The 13,689-nt window shown below is 36.2% G+C and overlaps 1 protein-coding gene across 6 annotated transcripts in view; it reads left to right on the top strand.

Moving 5' to 3' along the window:
* ANKS1B (ankyrin repeat and sterile alpha motif domain containing 1B) overlaps nt 1–13,689 on the top strand; it is a 1,279,773-nt gene that overhangs the window by 248,089 nt on the left and 1,017,995 nt on the right. The gene's annotated exons all lie outside the window — the stretch shown is intronic.

The following is a 13,689-nucleotide window of genomic DNA, read 5'->3' as shown; positions in this document are numbered from 1 at the left end:
CTTTTCCTCCTCCATGAAAACATTACTTCTAATCTTAGCTCAGTTTTCAACCTTCTTTCCAATCTGGATTAGGCTTTCTCCCAGTGTCTTTTATAATATAGAGTCCTAATGTCCCGTAATAGTACTTATGATGGTTGTAATTGTAGTAAGTAGTTGTAAATTCTGATCATTTCTTGTTCTTGAATATATTAGACTATAAACCCCTTGAGGGCATTATATATATATTTCATGTTTGTGATATCACAGACTCCTGGTATAGTGCCTGCCACATAAAATGATACCAATATGCATTTTTTGAATCAGTGAACAAGAGAAGAATGAATGGGTGGGTGGATGGGTAGATGTTAGAAAAGTGAGCACAGTTTGACTGGAAATTGAGAAAAATTTTTAGTTCAGTCTTGCCTGGGGTAGTTCTTTTTTGTTTTCATCTGTTTGTTCAGAAGGACTGCACATTCATTCTTACTGAATAAGAGCTATGCTGGTGGGACCATTCTTCTTTTAAATATTTTAATGTTATTTTATGGCAGTTTTCTTGAAGCATTTTGTTACTTTCGAGATGCTTTATAGGAATATGGTAAAACTGATGTATCATACTGATTTTTATTTATTTTTTGTTTGTTTATTTTAATAAGAGGTTACATTATCCTGATTTCAAAAAAAGAATTACAATTAAATCTTTTGGCCAATTAAATCTTTTTAAAGAAAGATCTAATTGATTACTAAAGCCATGAATAAGTTTAATTATGTTAATTAAATGTTAAAGTTTAGAATCTGCTGGGATTAAGCAAAGAAATAAACTTCAAAAAATAGTTTTACTGAAGATATAGACACTTATGAATATTAAAATATTTTATAATTTGAAGTTAATGCATTTGTACTGAGTTCTAGGGATATTAAAAATTTAAAATTAGTGGAAAAATAGAATGAATCATGAATACCAGTGATCACATATTAATGATATAATCATAAGCTATATTAGTTAAGGTGATACTAGCTATTTTAAAAAATAAAAATTATATAATGGATAAAATATAATGGAAGTTTACTTCTTAACAATTTAAAGTCTAAAACAGGTATTCTGGATCAGCAGGTGGCTCTCCTCAAAGGGGGAATTCAGATTTCTCTGATCTATTGACTCTACTCTTTTGAGCACAACCTTTCAAGGTCACTTGGCTTATCTGTCAAAAGGTGGGACGGGTAAAGATGATGGAAGATACAGGTGACGTAGGAGGTTAAAGGGGATGGGCCTGGCAACAGTAAACATCATTTCCACTTATCTTCCACTGACTAGTACTCAGTCATACAATCACATGGCTGTCCCAAACTGCAAGACTAGGAAATACGGTCTAGCTAAGTGCCCAGGTAGTAGAGAAAACAGGTTTGTTAAAAAACTAAGCAGAATTGTCTATACAATATCTTTTATAATTTAAATAATTTTTCTCCATATACAGGTTGATTTTTATAGTTCTCATTTATAGAGACTTTTCCTATAGTTATAGGTAGTAGTATTAACATGCATTTATTAAAATCTTCGCAGGTAAAATTGTGAAATATGTTTAGATAGCAAAAATTAGGCCTTTATGCAATGCAATTTCAAGTTTTAGTTTGTTCCTAAGGAATATTATAGCGACCTCTAAACATTTGCTTATTATATAGATAGTAAATCTTTTACTTCTGTTTAGAGTGATTATCTTGAACACTTACACATAATTTTTGATGCATTCACTGACATAAAAAGTTATAAATTATAAGTACCTCACTCACAAATTTACATATTTAAATAAATAAAATCAGTAATTCTAATATGCTTGAGAGAGAATTTGAGATCTTGTTTTATTAAAAAAATGGAAATGACTTGTCTCTTTTTATGATTAAGAAATTCAACTGTGAGATAGAATGTCAATGATTATTTGTAATGTCTGGTAGACAAGTCAGCAATTACTTTTAAGAATCCTAGCTAAAACTTGGATTATACAACTATATACCTGGTTGTACTATTTTCACTTTTTTCTTTATCTTTTCTGATAGTGAACTATATTTACTTTCATTTCATTTGCTTTAGAATTCCTTTTACTTTGTGTACTAGATTTTCCCTCAAAGTAATATTTTTCATATGCCAGAATCTTTAAACCCTGAGACACTCTTCCTGAAGTACTAGCTTCTGATGGTCCCAAATATAGCCCTGGACCTTCTTTTGTTTATATTGACTTCCTTAAAGAAAATTAAATTTTATTACTTTGAAGTGGCCTTGTGATCACACTTTAGGTCCTGTGATAAAACTTTGTTTACTTCCATCAAAGAGGTAACACCCATATATCTATATATAGAGTATACCAGTTCAGTATTGAAAATGGGAAGAGAAAATTTCTGCAATATCTGATTTGCTAATTTTTCATGTATCTCTTCAAAACCGATTCAAACTGATATATGCAGAAAAGGAATGTATTAGCGCATAAAAATGAAAAATCTAGGCTTTTATGTATGGATCTTAGTCCTCAAACAATGTAATCTGGAATCTGCCTTTCCTCATTGCTCAGCTGGCTTTTCCTCTACACTGGTTTAGTTCTTAGGCCAGCTTTCCCCATTTGGTGGCAAGGGATATAAGTAGCCCAAGGTTCATTGTGTTCTCTGCTTAATAATCCTGGCCAAAAGTGCTTCTTTCCCCAAATTCAAGCAAGATTTCTAAGTTTGATCACATTTTGACTGCTGAGCCAATCCCAGTTGTCAAAGAGATGGATGTATTGATTAATTAGCCCTGGATTATGTGTCCAGGTCAAAGCTTATAGGAGGTGGGGGTAGGGTCAGCCTTACTTGAACAGAAATGTTCAGTTACGTCTCAGTGATTCTTTTCAAGCTATGGCCAGCAGCCTTGAAATGGGCTTGTGTCCCATAGGGTCAGTACAAATCAGCTTTGAGTGAGGAATCTCTTGCTGATGGAGGGAGCTTAGAAAACTATAGTGTCTATATCGGATGATTGAGGGTGGTTGCAGCCTAGGCTTTTACAAATATTGTACTCCCAGGATTTGTTAATTCCGTAGGACAGAATATTTAAATTATGTAACTAGGAAACATTAGGTTCCTACATCGCAGTATTACTTGAATTTTGGCTATGCTGATATTCCATATTTTATGAATAGCTATAATCCTTAAAATATCTAAATCTCACCTTGTCAATAAAGTCTTCTCTGTTCTCCTCCTTAGTGTTCTCTATTTCCACTACCCTGTTTTATCTTTTTTTTAGAGTACTTATCATGATTTGACGTATTATATATTTGTTTACTTGTTTATTTTCTATCTTCTTCCACTAGAATGTAAAGTTGAAAGCAGCAGCTTTATCTACTTAGTTTATTGCCATATTACTGGTATCTAGAAAAATTCCGGCATAAGTATATACTAAGTATTATTTGTTAAATAAATGAAAATTGAAAAATTAGTTTGATAATAAAATCATGTTTTCTATTTTTTATGCTGCAAAATTGGAAAGGTATTCCATGAGAAATATTTTTCCCAAAATCTAAAGAGAAATATCTCTGCAGATAGCTCTCAAGCCAATTTTAGGCAGATTTACTTGAAGTATGTTTTTGTAAATATCAATAATATTCAAAGTAACTAATAATAAAATATTCTATTTCAAATCCATTTAAAGGAAATAAAATCAGTTGGGCATTCACTTTAGGCTGTTTTTACTTTCATCTGGCCACAAACATTACCTTGATGTTCATGGTACATATTAACAGACTTCTGGGAAGGGTCAGGGTTGCAATTTGTGGCACCCAAATAAATGAAGTTATCTATTCCATGTGGATATTTAAACTTAACCCAGTACCGTGATACTTTCTCTAACAAAATGAGCTAGCTAGTCACAATAATAATAACTGCATTATCAGCCTTTAAGAGCTCTAGAAAATAGAATTAAGTCTCTACCTTTAAGAATAGAAAGTGAACACATAAGGGCAAAAGTGTTTTCAATATAGAAGGAAAAAGAAATTTGCATTCATGTATCATTATTCTTCTCCTGACTTTCAGACTTTAGGTGTACCCATGTGTTTCTTTTTGATGGATTCTTTAGAAGTTTAGATGTTTTTTGGCAAGGGTTATGAGAAAATGGTTCATTTTTCACATGTGTTTAATAAAAGAGATTTGAGATAGCAATCCAATTTTGAAAGGCAGGGCTTAGTTAAGTATAGGAGAGAAAGGAGAGCATTCTAGGCAGTGAGAACTTTTCAAGCAACATCACATAAGTGGGACTGCATGTTTTATTTGGAGCAATTTGACTGGATTGGATGACTGATGTATAGGAGAAGAGAGAGAAGAGGTTATAGAGACAGGGATCCAACACGAATTTTGAATAATTGGATAAAAAGTATGAAATATATTTTATAGGCAATGGAAATCCATTAAAGATTTTTGAACAGGAAGTGAAGTACGAAATATAGTTTAAGCAGAGGGAGAGGAAGAGACAGTTTGTGTAGAAATCAATTAGGAAACAGTTGCATTTCTCTGGGAAAGAGGGCCCAGATGAGGGTTGGGGTGGTCAGGAAGGAAATTTACGAAGGCTGAATTTACAAGACTTGGCTGTAGGTTGCAGGAGAGAGGGAGAAGAGGGGAAATCAGGGATCACTCTCTTCTGCAACTGGGAAAACAAGAAGGGAAACTGGCTGTGTTAGAAAGAGGGTAAGTTTAGTTTCAGACATGTTAACCTCGAGGTGACTGCAAAATTCTAAGGTGGTGATGCCTAGCAGGAGGGGGTTTGAAAAAGGAGCTTGGGAAAACTTTTAGGGCAAGAGATCTGACTGTGGAATTATAAACACAAAGGTAGAAGCTTGATATATTGAAGGAGGGGAAAGGGGTTCAGACCTGAGCCTTTGAAGGGTTCTATTTTTGAGAGTTTGAAGAATATAAGGAATATGGGGTCTATGAAAGAAATTAGAATAGATTATATAGCATGACTCCCAGGGATTTGTAGTTCCAGTTCCATGACACTGAATGTAGGAATTTAGAGGGACTAGGCTTTATCAGACTAGAGAGAGTCTGAGGGTGAGGATTAAGGATTTAAAAACTGCTTGATGTGTTATGTATAGTACTTTTGCAATCATGTTACATGTTATACAACTTGAAGTTAGAAAAGAATACACCTGTCTCAGATGCAGGCTGGATTACTTCTGTATATAAGACTATGCCCAGATGGGACAATACTGCCTTCTAAGGTCTCAACTGATGTGACTTTCCAATACAGTCATTTACAACCATCCATCCCTTAGTGAGAATTTTGGGATCTAGAAGTTTGCACCTCTCTCTGTCCTAGATAATGTTGCTGACTCTGTCATATTTTTTGTTGCATTGATATACTTTTGTTAATGTTTATACTTACGTCATTACAATGATTGTATAGGAGCAAGGGAAAGAAGAGGTAGAAAAAATTCAAGGTAATATAACAGGAACTAAATGAGAATATTTGAGGGAAAATGACTGACTGCTGAGGCCACAAGCAATGAAAACTGCGAAAGTGCCTTTGGAGTTGACATTAGGAAGTCATTGATGACATTGGTAAATGGAATTTTAATTTGAATTGGTTGACAGCCAGATTGCTAATACATCAGCATTTCATTTTTGAGTACCAAACACATGGATAGAGACTAGAGAAAATATTTGTTACACTGAATTATTTCCTTAATTATATCTGTGTTATTAATGACAGCACAATGAAGCCACCTACCAGTGTGTGGAAATAGCTTCTGATTCAGAAACCTTGGGGAAATAAAATTCATTCATTTGTTCATTTATATCATGATTTCATAGAATAAGCTGAGAGTTACATGGCCCTGGTTAAACCCTAGTGTTGCTACTCACCAGTTATGTAAACGTGGACACAAATTCCATAACTGAGTCTTTTGTTATTACTGGTAGAGTGGGAATAATTAGGCTTATCTAAGAGCATATTTTTCCAACCTTATATGGCTCATGAACTCCTATTATTGTGTTTTTTTCTGTTTCTTTGAACACCATTAAGTATTTAGAAAATCATTGTCTTTTATTTATGGAATGTATTTTAAAAATAAGAAAATATATATTTTAGATCAGTAGTTAAATATTGTATCATAAAGTATAATTGAAATATAATTATTAATATGAGAGGTGGATTTATATTTTCTTATATGACAAATGAAATATGGCATTTAATTTAAATCAGTTAGATTTTTAAAAAGAATAAAATGACAGGTTATATATTCTTTGTTTTCTTAACTAAATTGTAAATTGTAATTTTACTGTTTGTTTATAGCATCAAGATACTTTCACAATCTGATGCTTACAATTTGTGCTTACAAAATAAACCATTAAAAATGATTTTAGTGCTTTTTCTCAAGTGATAAGATAGAAAATTGAGGCAGCTGTTTGTAGTTGTTTGCAAATTGCAAGCATGGAGACCCTGAATTTTCAATAAATGAGAAGCCACATGAATTAAACCTCCACCATATTTTACTCTTCTTAGTGTTGTTTTTTGAAGTGCTTAGAGATATTTTTATATACTATTAAGGACTTCTGAGAAGATAGGATAACGTAAGCTAAAATCTGATGAAGATGAGCTTGAGACAAGTTTGCACAATGTTTACTGTTCTTATGCTTCTCATTAGTTTGCTATATTTCAACATCAGTGTTTCTTCACATCAGTGTTACTTCTGTCTTTAATCATTGGTTCTTTATGCATGTGCATTTATGCACAATTACAGTGATCAGTTATGTTATGTTTCCTTATTGTTCTCTTTGTTTATTGAATTAGGTATTAGAATAACTATTAATACTTTGAAGGTTTTTAAAACAAATTTAAGACTTTGAACATCCTGAGTCTTTTCATCAGGATCCCCTTAATAAGCATTTATGTGTTTTTTTCATTAGGAGGGCTTCTTGGGCTCCTAAAGATACTTCTGAATTTGTATTATTTATTTATTTATTTATTTATTTACTTACTTATTTTTATTTTATTTTGAGATAGAGTCTCACTCTGTCGCCCAGGCTGGAGTGCAGTGGCACAATCTCGGCTTCATTTCCCAGGCTCAAGCAATTCTCCTGCCTCAACCTCCTAAGTAGCTGGGATTACAGGTGTGTGCCACCACACCCGGCTACTTTTTTGTATTTTTAATAGAGACAGGGTTTCACCACATTAGTCAAGCTGGTCTTGAACTTCTGACCTCAGGTGATCTGCCCGCCTCGGCCTCCCAAAGTGCTGGGATTACAGGCATGAGCCACCGCGCCTGGCCTGAAGTGTCTTTTTAAATTACTGTTTTGTTTATAACGTCTTTTCCATTTGCAGGTTTCTAATCCTTCAAAGATAGAACATTTATTCAGGCTGCTAAGGCAGTTGTATAGCTTTAATTTTAGTATTGAAGAAAGACGAACTAAACAGAGTAAAAAAAGAATGCCTGTAGCTGTAGTGTTATATTTGCTTGATTTCAGGATTTCCTTCAGAAGTTAATCTGAATGCAGAGGAAGAGGTGGACATAGGGACTTAAGGACAGTGTGAAGAATGCTGTTCAGAGCATCTGTTCTTTCTTGAGGTTTACAGTTGTAAGTGAAACTTTTAATGATGGTCTTGTACTTTAAGTAAGAAACTTCTGTCGATCAAATTCAGGGAATTTGTGCCTCACCAAATTCTATACTATTTAGTGTATACTGAGAAATATTACATTGACTTATCATGTGATTGACTCTTAAAAAGGAGAAATTAATCTATTAGTGTGATTTTTTTGAGTAAGAATTAATTCACTTGAAACCTTTCCGCTTCATTTCTCCCTCTTTTGTTATTCCCAATGTCTCATTTCATCTATATGTTCCAGATATAGTCATTTTTCAGTATCTGCAGGGGATTGGTCCCAGGAACCCCAAGGATACTAAAATCCATGGATGCTGAAGTTCCTTGGGTGACCCTTCTTGTCTGCAGATGTGGAACCCATGGATAAAGAGTGCCAGCTGTATTTTAATATCTTTCTGGTATCACCATTAGCTTTAGGCATTATTTTTTCTCATTAGGATTGTTAGAATCAACACAATTAAAGCTGAGAAAGTTATCAAGATGTATGAAGCTTTTTTCAAAACCCATTATTTAAAGATACATCAGAACTTTAGACCTGTAAGATATAGTTCAATATGGAGAACTTTAGTTGAAATTAACACTACTCCATTTTCTAAGGCTGTTGTCTTGGGAAATTTCCACAGAATACATCTGTTGGAGACGAGCTTAGTTATTGTAGTGTTATTACTTTAGTTCATAATTTTTTATGGTTGGTGACAAATACTTCACCTACTCTCACAGTCCCACAGGCATAGAAAACTGCAGAATAAAGTTACATGTAACTTGAAAATTATTCAGCATAAATGTACCTCTCCAGCCATGTAGAGATTCCCATTTGTACTGGAATAAGATTTGCTTTATTAATCCTCTCTTCCTCTCTATGCATAAAAGATTAAAGTTAGGTTGTAGATTTCATTCTGAGAGAAAAGATGACTTGTCATTCCAAAGTGTGGTTTTAGAAATAGACTTAGTTTTAGAAATAACTTGTAAAAATATGCTCATCCACATCACACACTGGGGCCTATCATGGGGAGGGGGGAGGGGGGAGGGATTGCATTGGGAGTTATACCTGATGTAAATGACAAGTTGATGGGTGCAGCACAGCAAGATGGCACAAGTATACATATGTAACAAACCTGCACGTTATGCACATGTACCCTAGAACTTAAATAAAAAAAAATATTCTCATAATGGAGACAAAGTTATACTTAAAAATCATTTAAAAATAGACTAAATTAGATTATTGGTAAATTACATGTGTGCTAAAATTAAAGAAACAGTAGCCATAGGAACTGAAAGGTCTTTTTCTTTAATCTCTATTTCAGGTGAACCTCTAGATTTTGTCGTGCTTGAGACAAAAGTCTTTCCCTATATCGTAGGCTTACAATAATAGAAGTTCATTTTGTTGAGAGACTCTGATATAATTTATTATAATTACGTATATGCATAGAAGAGGTTACTTAAATCAGATACTATGTGAATTATTAAGGCAGAGTTTCTCCTTGCTAGGCTATAAACTAGAGAAAGCACTTAGAGGAAGCTGATATAATATCATGAGGTCAAAATAATTTGTTATCAAGATTTCTTGGCCAGTTTAGAGAAAGGAAGATATTGATGGCCGCTGCCTGGAAAAGTACAAAGCTGTGAGGATATGCTAGAAAATAGCTTCTAATATTGGTAACTGAAATAAAAGCAACCAGAGAATAAAAAATTAAATTCTAGTATACATTTTTTTTTTTTCTTTTTTGAGACAGAGTCTCCCTCTGTTGCCCAGGCTGGATGGCAGTGGTGCGATCTTGGCTCACTGCAACCTCTGCCTCCTGGGTTCCAGCGATTCTCCGGCCTTAGCATCCTGAGTAGCTGGGATTACAGTTGCGTGCCACTACGCCCGGCTAATTTTTTTTGTATTTTTAGTAGAGACGGGGTTTCACCATGTTGGTCAGGCTGGTCTTGAACTCCTGACCTCATGATCTGCCCACCTTGGCCTCTCAAAGTGCTGGGATTACAGGCATGATCCACTGTGCCCTGCCAAATTCTAGTGTGCATTTTAATGTATATTTCACTTACTTTTATTTTTACTAATTTAGTAAACAGTGACATACTTAGATTTAAAAATTTTGCATCTTCCATACCAGTCTTTATTATGTTGTTTGTTAAGTCAAATTATAAAATCTAGATCTTTTTAAAAATTAAATTTTTTTTTGTGAGTACTCTGCTTAGGTTTTCTTTATTTTTAATTTTTCTGGGAATGTTTTGATATTTCAATTTTTAATGTAATCAAAGACATTATTTATTGTGTTTGCAATTGCCTCCACTGTTTTTTTTTTTTTTTCGTTTAAGTTCAGGGATACATGTGCAGGTGTGTTACATAGCTAAACTGTGTCATGGGGGTTTATGGTACAGATTGTTTTATCACCAAGGTGTTAAGCTTAGTACCCATTAGTTATTTTTCCTGATCCTCTCCCTCCTGCCATCTTCCACCCTCCAATAGGCCCCAGTGTGTGTTGTTCTGCTCTACGTGTCCATGTATTCTCATCACTTAGTTCCCACTTATAAGTGAGAACATATGGTATTTGGTTTTCTCTTCCTGTGTGATTTTGCTAGGGATAATGGCCTCCAGGCCCATCCTAGATCATATCCCTGCAAAGGACATGATCTTGTTCTTTTTTTAAAAAATTAACTCTATTTATTTATTTATTTATTTATTTTCATTGTTCTTTAAGTTCTGGGATATATGTGCAGTATGTGCAGGTTTGTTACATAGGTGTACATGTGTCATAGTGGTTTGCTGCACCCATCAACCTGTCATCTACATTAGATATTTCTCGTAATGCTATCCCTCCCCTTCCCCCTGACCTCCACAGGCCCCAGTGTGTGATGTTCCCCTCCCTGTGTCCATATGTTCTCATTGTTTAACTCCCACTTATGAGTGAGAACATGCAGTGTTTGGTTTTCTGTTCCTGTGTTAGTTTGCTGAGAATGATGGTTTCCAGCTTCATCCATGTTGCTGCAAAGGACGTGAACTCATATCCTTTCTTATGGCTGCATAGTATTCCATGGTATATATGTGCCACATTTTCTTTATCCAGTCTATCATTGATGGGCATTTGGGTTGGTTCCAAGTCTTTGCTATTTTGGAATAATGCTGCAGTAAACATACGTGTGCATGTGTCTTTATAGTAGAATGATTTATAATCCTTCGGGTATATACCTAGTAATGGGGTTGCTGGGTCAAATGTTATTTCTAGTTCTAGATCCTTGAGGAATTGCCACACTGTCTTCCCTAATGGTCGAACTCCCATCAACAGTGTAAAAGCGTTCCTATTTCTCCATACGCTCTCCAGCATCTGTTGTTTCCTGATTTTTTTTTTTTTTTTTTTTTTTTTTGAAGAGTCAGAGCCTTGCTCTGTTGCCAGGCTGGAGTGCTGTGGTGTGATCTTGACTCACTGCAACCTCTGACTACCTGATTCAAGTGATTCTCCTGCCTCAGCCTCCTAAGTATCTGGGATTACAGGCATGTGCCACCACGTCCAGCTAATTTTTGTATCTTCAGTAGAGATGAGATTTCACCATGTTGGCCAGGTTGGTCTCGATCTCCTGACCTAGTTAGGTGTCTGCCCAAATGTCCACCCAGTTTTGTGCTTGAAACCCAGGGCCCTGGTGGCATAGGCACCAGAGGAAATCTCCTGGTCTGTGGGTTGTGAAAACAGTGGAGAAAGCGTAGTATCTGGGACGGAGTATCTGTTCCTCATGACACAGTCCCTCATGGCTTCTCTTGGCTAGGGGAGGGAGTTTCCCAACCCCTTGCGTTTCCCGGGTGAGGTGACACCCACCCTACTTCAGCTCGCCCTCCATGGGCTGTACCCTCTGTCTATCCAGTTCCAATGAGATGAGCCAGGTACCTCAGTTGGAAATGCAGAAATCACCCGCCTTCTGCATTGATCTCACTGGGAGCTGCAGACTGGAGCTGTTCCTATTTGGCCATCTTGCTGGTCCCATTTCCCCCAATTTTTTATTTAATTTTATGTTATGAGATACTATTTAACTTACCCTCATTGATCCTTGTGATTTTACCCTATGCCTTCATATGAGCCAGTATTTTTTCTTCTCTGACATACACTTTTGCCTGACATGCTGTGTGTAAGCCACGAACAATGCTGTAGTCAGGTCTGATTCCTGGAATATTTCACAGAGATGCCGCCTTATAATATTTATTATTACAATGGTAGCCTATATTTATTGACTAGGTGCTTTGTTTGTTTGTTTGTTTTGAGACATGGTCTCCCTCTGTTAACCGGGCTGGAGTACAGTTGTGTGATCATGGATCACTCTAGTCTCAACTTCCTGGGCTCACGTGATCCTCCCCCTTAGCCTCCCAAGTAGCTGGAATTATAAGTGTGTGCCACCATGCCCAGCTAATTAAAGTTTTTTTTTTTTTTGTAGAGATGGGGTCTAACTATGTTACCCAGTCTTGAACACTTGGGCTCAAGTGATTCTCTTGCCTCTGTCTCTCAAAGTGCCAGATTGCAGGTGTGACCCACTGTTCCTGGCTACCGACTAGTTTTTATGTGCCAGGTAATGTTCTTAGTGGATCTCACATTAAGTGGGAGGAGACAGAAGATAAAGTAAAAATGTGAAAATATGTAATATGATAAAGATGATAAGTGCTATGGAGCAAATTAAGGCAGGGAAGGGATAGAGGGAAGAGCAGAAGTAAACAAGGGGCTTAGGCTTACATGGAATGCTTAGAGAAGGACGGAGAAGGTAGTGTTTGAGCAAGGACATGAAGTAGGTGGAACAGTTAGCCATCAACTCTCTGAGGAATGAATATCCAGGGGGAGAAAAAAAGAAGTGGCAGCAGAACTCTTGAGGTAGAACAGTGATTGGCATGAGTGAGGCGGAGACGACAGAGATGACATGGAGATGGCATGGTCAAAGAGATGTGGAAGGAGCAGTTCTCATCTAGGACATTGTGGGCCACTAGAATATTTTTAGTTTTGTTTAGAGCATCTTATTTAATTCTTACAAAATTCTATGAAGGCCTGTAATTATTCATATACGATTATAAAACTGAAACATAAGATGCTTAGATTGCTCCCAAAGATTATACAGTTAGTCCCTGGAGTCAGGATTTGAGTCCACTAGTCTAACTTCAGATGGTATTTAAAGACAAATGATTTTGAATGGAGTTTTTGTTTTGACTTTGAGTACTTTTTTTTTTTTTTTTTGGCCAAACAAATCACAGCTGGAAACATTATCCAGAATATTAATGTAAAAGGATATTAAAATGGAAGTTTCTTTTGAAGTCCCAAGATACTAGATGCCGCACTCCAAAGTGGGGTTGAAGGTCACAGTGGTTTAGAATCTGTAAATTTAGGGTAGAGTTGGTCAGACAGCATTTGTACCCCTTAAAGACATGGAGGTTGTGAAAGTTAGGAGATGGGAGATTAGGGAAGAGATTTTGGAGAAAGATGATAGCATATGTGAATAGCCTCCCTGAATGGAGTGAGGGAAGTAATTCCTAACCTTTGCCTAAGTCTAGTGGAAGGTGGCCTTCCACTAGAGGACTTAATATTCCACAGAGAACTTAATATTAGTATATGCCCTTACAGCTTGAAGGACACAGTGAATTGGTATCAAAACCAATTATTGTATTGTACCTGAACTCTCAGCCACAATATAATATGGAATCACCTACTTGCTTCACAATCTGCTTTCACCTCCAATCTTACATCTCCAAATGTGAGCATATTTGTGAGATTCTGTTGGTTTTCTTTCTCTACTTTCCAGATAAGTACTCCTTAACTTCTTTCAATATTCAATACTTTTTTTTTTTTTTTGAGACGAAGTCTTGCTCTGTCGCCCGGGCTGGAGTGCAGTGGCGGATCTCAGCTCACTGCAAGCTCCGCCTCCCAGGTTTACGCCATTCTCCCACCTCAGCCTCCCGTGCAGCTGGGACTACAGGCGCCCGCCACCTCGCCCAGCTAGTTTTTTGTATTTTTTAGTAGAGACGGGGTTTCACCGTGTTATCCAGGATGGTCTCAATCTCCTGACCTCGTGATCCGCCCGTCTCGGCCTCCCAAAGTGCTGGGATTACAGGCTTGAGCCACCGCGCCCGGCCT

This window comes from Chlorocebus sabaeus, chromosome 11 (genome assembly GCF_047675955.1).
Source record: "Chlorocebus sabaeus isolate Y175 chromosome 11, mChlSab1.0.hap1, whole genome shotgun sequence".
Taxonomy (NCBI): Eukaryota; Metazoa; Chordata; class Mammalia; order Primates; family Cercopithecidae; genus Chlorocebus; species Chlorocebus sabaeus.
Note: the sequence above shows the minus strand (reverse complement) of the source record. Positions and strands in the feature narration are given on the sequence as shown.